This window comes from Lineus longissimus, chromosome 18 (genome assembly GCF_910592395.1).
Source record: "Lineus longissimus chromosome 18, tnLinLong1.2, whole genome shotgun sequence".
NCBI classification, from domain to species: Eukaryota; Metazoa; Nemertea; class Pilidiophora; order Heteronemertea; family Lineidae; genus Lineus; species Lineus longissimus.
Genome location: NC_088325.1, coordinates 2,497,950 through 2,504,178, shown reverse-complemented (window position 1 = coordinate 2,504,178; position 6,229 = coordinate 2,497,950).

The following is a 6,229-nucleotide window of genomic DNA, read 5'->3' as shown; positions in this document are numbered from 1 at the left end:
AGGGCACCGGGTTCAATGGTCCCTGGTGACACAGTGTCGCCATTTTTAGTCCACGTGTACGTGACTGGTTTCGTGACGCTTCCATTTTCGGCATTGCAGGTGAACTTTGCAGTTTTTCCAACTTTGACTGGCGATGGATTTGTGACTGTCGGGGTGAGGGGTGGAACTGGAATCAAGGAAAGAGACAGTAGTCGGCAACTGGGCGGCTTATCAACATCTTCATCATTCCTACTAGAGCCTAATAGAAAGCGTAAGAAGGCCGCCATAAAGGCCACGTCATCTGAGACTTGAAACTTGGACTTTGGAGTTGAAAGACCTGTCCGTTATATGCGAGGATGCAATTTTACATGAGTCCAATATATTATGTGTGGTTATAGGAACTTGAGGTATTGGTTGTCTCACCAATACATACACCGTGAGGGCGGATCTAAAATATCGCCCATAACCGAGACAGCTCGCCGAGGTTTTTTGGGGGAAATGTCAAAATGTCAAAACGAGGCACGGTGTATCATGCACGGTTAACAATGGAACATCGTAACAAAGGTGGTTGATAACTTTAGTTCCTGGGTAAAGGAGGAAAACAAGAGAAGAACGATCAAAGACATTAATACATTTATTTGCACTTGTTGGTTTCGGAAAATCGACCCCCGTGAAAGCTGGCTCGTGGGGGTTGATGTCACGGAGATTTGGCCTGATAGCCCTTTTATATGAGAGGAGAACAATGGGAAATGAGGCCAAAGACTTTCTAAAGACAGTAGGCCGCGTATTGGGCCAGGCCTGAATTATTTTAACTGAAGTAAGGGCAAATTTGAGTGCTGCTTTCATATGATAAGTGTTGTTTTTAACTTACCTAAAACAGTCAATTCAAGCTTACGTGATCGAGCCCAGTTGATATTGACAACGGCTTGACAGTACCACAACCCTCGGTCCGAAATTTGAACATTACTTAATTGAAAAATGTGATTATAATTATCATCACTCGAATCACATTTAGTGTTTGTTAATCTTGATTTATACTCCTTTGCAACAACAGAACAATCGTTCGACAAATGTATTGTTTCTTCCCTATCATGTGCGAACACGTACCACCCTAGAACGCTGCCGGCTCCACCCGACACAGTACAGTTGAGCGTTATCGTTTCGCCGAGGCGTGGTCGTGAATTACTTAGGGTATTCGTTACCGCCATCAACCCGAGAGCACCTGAAATTATATTAGAAACACGATATGTTCCCCTTGCAACACAGGCAAATGCAATAACACATCTTTAAAGGGGGACGCCGTTCGTAATTACTGGTGTTCCAGGAAATATATAATGTAGTTATACACAATGCCGTAGCGCAGTTATCATGCATACATAGATTTTGTATATAGTATGTGTTTTGTCGAAGGTTCGGATACCAATAAACAACAGGGACGGTAGAACTCGAACAAACACTGGACCCACCTGGTTATGGCTGTTGTTTCTAATTCAAATGGCAGCACCCTTCACGGTCGTTGATACCAGTACCAATCAGCTGCCCTGGAGACTATGTCATTACGCCCTTGGCTTCACACCCTGTGGCTAGCCCGCAAGGTAGCCCGTGGGCGGTGCAATATCTAGAAGAGGTTCTGGGTTCCTCTCAAACTCCGCGCTTGACCAACAAGCGGGCTAAGTATAATTTTGTTAATTACGGTGGTCCATAGAGGACATGCGTTTATTTTCAATATAATAGAAACATTTTCTTTTTACAATGCGTTTTTTTTCTCTCGAATTACAACCGCCGTCGGATTTATTTCTCACCGCCGAATGCCAATTATAATTCCGGCTATCGAGCAGTGTAGACACGAATGCTATTTGCTAGTAGTCGAATAAATTCAACTACAAATTCAACCACAATGGCCGAACCGAATGTCTACTACGAAGAATGCTAGAAGTGCTTGAATGCACTACATGTATTTTGAACATGACGTCACCGATTAACGCCTAGTTCTGTAAACTAGAAAACAACCAAATTTATATAACACGCCTACAATTTAGGTGCTTAAAGAATGGTGGCCCTTCCGTTCAACCCGGAAACAACGACTAGAACCGAGCATCAAGACCCATCCAACGATGACATATGTAACCACAGGACATTCTAACACACCATCACGAAGGACTATAATTATTAGTCCAGACCTAAGCATATATGACATAAATAGTAAGATTACCCAACTAACTGGAAAACCAGAACAGTGCATGAAACGTCAACGATATAAAATCTGTCCACAACAAATGCGAAGACAAAACCTACAGGCCGACGAAACCGGCCAGAATAGGTATAATACTATACGAATGCATGAGCTAGCGTGTAGCACAATTTTGCACACACGCAAGGGAGAAATCCCATACAAAGCGATTATGCCAATACACAGGTTTGGAAACGTAATCAAAACATGAGCTCACAAACGAAATGGCGGCTCAATTTAAGTGTATGTCATTACGACATTACGAAGGGGAGTGACGAAGACTACGGCCTACCGACTCCCAGTCAATTTTGGGAATTAAAAGGAGAAATTATCGGAATAATCCTACCAGGACCTTCAAACTTCAACTTCCTTCAACGAACCGCCTCAAAACAGTATAACATGGCACAGGATTCCAACCAGGACGAATAATACAAATAAAAACACAGGAAACCCGGGAAGAACGAAAAGGCCGTGTGCTCCCTGCAGGGCCCTAGCAGAAAGAGAGAGAAAAACCTAGTGCGAGGCCGTGATCTCGCGTAGTTTTATTAATTTTATAATATTTATTTTTTATATGACTCCCATGAGCCTCTATTAAAATGGCGTCCGTTTGTTTACAATTACTATAGCACATGAGGAAATGGCACTTCGCCAAAATAGTATGTCAAGACAAATTTTCATATTTAGTACCTACTTAATTCGTACGATGTTCGAAAATGCTCGCAATGTATAACTTACCTCCAAACTTGAGAAGTAAAAGTGTCACGAGTGGTATGATTGCCATTGAGATTGCGATCAAATGTCTACATGGCTCGGCGTTAACTTCGAAAATAGAGTAATAAGTGTACACAATATCCACCCTGATATCAAATATAATTTTTCTCTAATCCAATTGAAGTCCGTTTAAACGTGATGACTCCTGGTGGTATGGCATAAAGTTTCGTTGAACCCGATGCCTCTTGGCCGATGTGACATAGATTTTCGTTGAACGTGATGATTCTTGGTGGTATGGCTTAAATGTTCGTTGAAGCCGATGACTCCTGGTGGTATGGAATAAAGCTTTGTTGAACCCGATGGCTCCTGGCGGTATGGAATAAAGCTTCGTTGAACCCGATGACTCCTGGCGGTATGGAATAAAGCTTCGTTGAACCCGATGACTCCTGGCGGTATGGAATAAAGCCTCGTTGAACTCGATGACTCCTGGCGGTATGGAATAAAGCTTCGTTGATCCAGATGAACTTTAGCGATATAGGATAGCTTTTCGTTGAACGCGCTGATTTTTGGTGGTATGGCTTTAATGTTGTAACTAGATGTCATCAGATTGCCCTCCTCGTGATGAGACCGGCTGCCTGGTAAAACCCGCCCATCGTGAACATTGCAAATGGTCAGATTAAATCTCTATGGTCTTTTGAACAAAGCTTTCCGTGATAGAAATTAAATATGAGATGATGAGATGATGTGATGTTTGATTGGACTGGCGAATAATATATCGTTTCAAGGAATTGTTTATAATTATGTATATACTCTCAACTCGTGATCACTTATTATATATAATTTCCATACTTGCCACAGAATGGACATGATAGATGAGCAATAATTCCGACAATTTCAAAGCTTATGTAACTATTTATTATCAAATTATAGCAATGAGCATTATCTATGTATCAAATTGGCCAATCAATGAGTACATGTATACATTGTAAGGAATGGAATTGTACAGATATCATATGATAAATAACACTTGATACAGCGCCCTTTCAACTGAGAAGTGACCAAAGTTCAAAAGTGCTAGACAAAAGAGTCACCTTTTTATCATGAAATCAACGTTTTACAAATAGTCAAACATTGAAGTGTCGTTCAAAGAGGAATGTATTGATGAGTGAGGTTTTGAAACTTTCGATATTATTGGCAGTTTTTAAGCCTATCGGCAGAGTGTTCCACATTCGGGGGACGAGTGACACAAATGTCCTTCTATCGAATGGTATCAGCCGAAATCGTGGTTCCACTTACTCATGCAGATAGAACAAGGGCGGTCCATGTTATATGTTATAGATCTTGCCACGCTCAGGGCCCTGTAAGTACCAGTTATGCTGTACATTCTATGTACATGTATATACATTTTTTCCCGATTTGAAACAAAATCAATGCTGGAATTTTTTTCAAACTTTCTAGGAGCATAGTCTTGACAGCTCTATGATTTTAAACATTTCCAATGACGCTAACATACTCGTATTATTGATATTTTTCGGCGTTATGTCAGAATTTGAGACGATATGCGGCCATGTCATTCCACCTTAGGAAATCAAGAAAAGGAGTTGCTTCAAAACGTGTCAAATATCATCTTTACAAACCAACAAAACTAACATTCCACGTCGTTATTCAAGCATGACAGTGCCTTTTTAGCACTTTATATAATTCCCCCATGATCACATCAGTCATCTCGGCCCTTCGGTAATAAATTAATTACTGTGATAACAACAGCATTTTCAAAACTGTAAAAGCATGCAACGCCAAACATTAGAATAGGCCAACTCGAAAGAGATAGACTAATTACCAAATTACAATGGCTGCAATGATCATGTGCTTCAGCGGGACGGCAAGTCGCCAAATGAACAATGTAACAACAGACGAATCACGCATAGAGATCACTTAGCTTTTGCTTTCATTTCGAAAGTGTTGCCTTTTGGTAACATGTATATCTTCGTAAATAAATTAACGTCACTCTGAGGTCACGCCTGTTTGCCTTCGCATTTCGCAGCCTGACACTACAGGCTGGCAAATCTCCAAGCTTCGCAATTGGTGTTCACACTATCACGAGCACGGTCCTCTAAATGCGCACAATCCAGTAGAGATCACTCCAATGAAATTCAAAAGTCTGGGCCCAAGAACTAACAGCGAGACTCAATGTCATTATACACATTTATCCTCAAGAAAACACCCCACTCACACCTGGTTACATAAAGGTCATTCAAAGATACAGTGGTGAGAATACATATTATCAAACAGCATGGCACAATCATAACATCATCACAATACACGTAGAGATACAAGTGCAAAGCACAGGGAGTTTGACCCGAAAACAGCATGGCAGAACAAAGAACTTGAATGGCAGCTTGCAAGACTCTAAAAAGGGAGAAATTCGGTTTTATAATTTTCGGAATATTGGAGTGATATACGCGAGTATAACGCTACAATATTTTAGGCAATTTGATACGAACTGGGCCCTTTTGCAGACTTACTCTGTGAGCAACCACCAGTTATGAAAAGTGTTTCCATGAAAGAAAGCACGTGAGTCGACCCCCGTTAGGAAAGATACTCGATACCGATTTCTAAATACCTGTGCAATCCTGGCTCCCCAGTGATCCACTGAGCTAGTAAGCAGGAGAAATACGCAGGAGTTTTAGCTGCATGTTGAACATCCGCCGCAGAAGGTTTTTGGCATCACAGCATGGTCATCAAGTTGATGGATTCGCGTCTAATCGCGGCGTGAGTCAATCAGAGACAAGACCACAATTGATTTTTTAAGCCTTTTAGCAGTTAAATTGTCAATGTTTGACCGCGACGCATCAAAGAACGCGTCAAGTAGTGAAACTGAAATTCAGATATGATATACGGGTTAGTCTTGCGAGTAACTGGTGCGATGGAAATTGGTGATTGACCACGGAAATTTTTTTATAATCGACAAATTAGACAGACTTTGATATTTCCACTGTTTTCAGCCAACTGGCAGAAAAAACTCAAAACACGCCCCCTATTACCCAATTAGCAAAATTCGAAATTAATTTTTTCATCAAATAATTTCTTTATATCTGTAGACTTGCCACAGCAAATATTTTTTCAATACCTCTCCAAATATGTACTTGAGAGTAAAAAACATGCACTCGTCTAATTGATAGGCCTCGACCCTCCAACCTATGAATATTCATTAGTGGTCTTGTCTCATCAGATCAAATAAAGGGGTGCTGCCATTTAAAAAGCAGCATGCAAATAAGATGCTTACCCACAATGCATTGCGAAACTCTA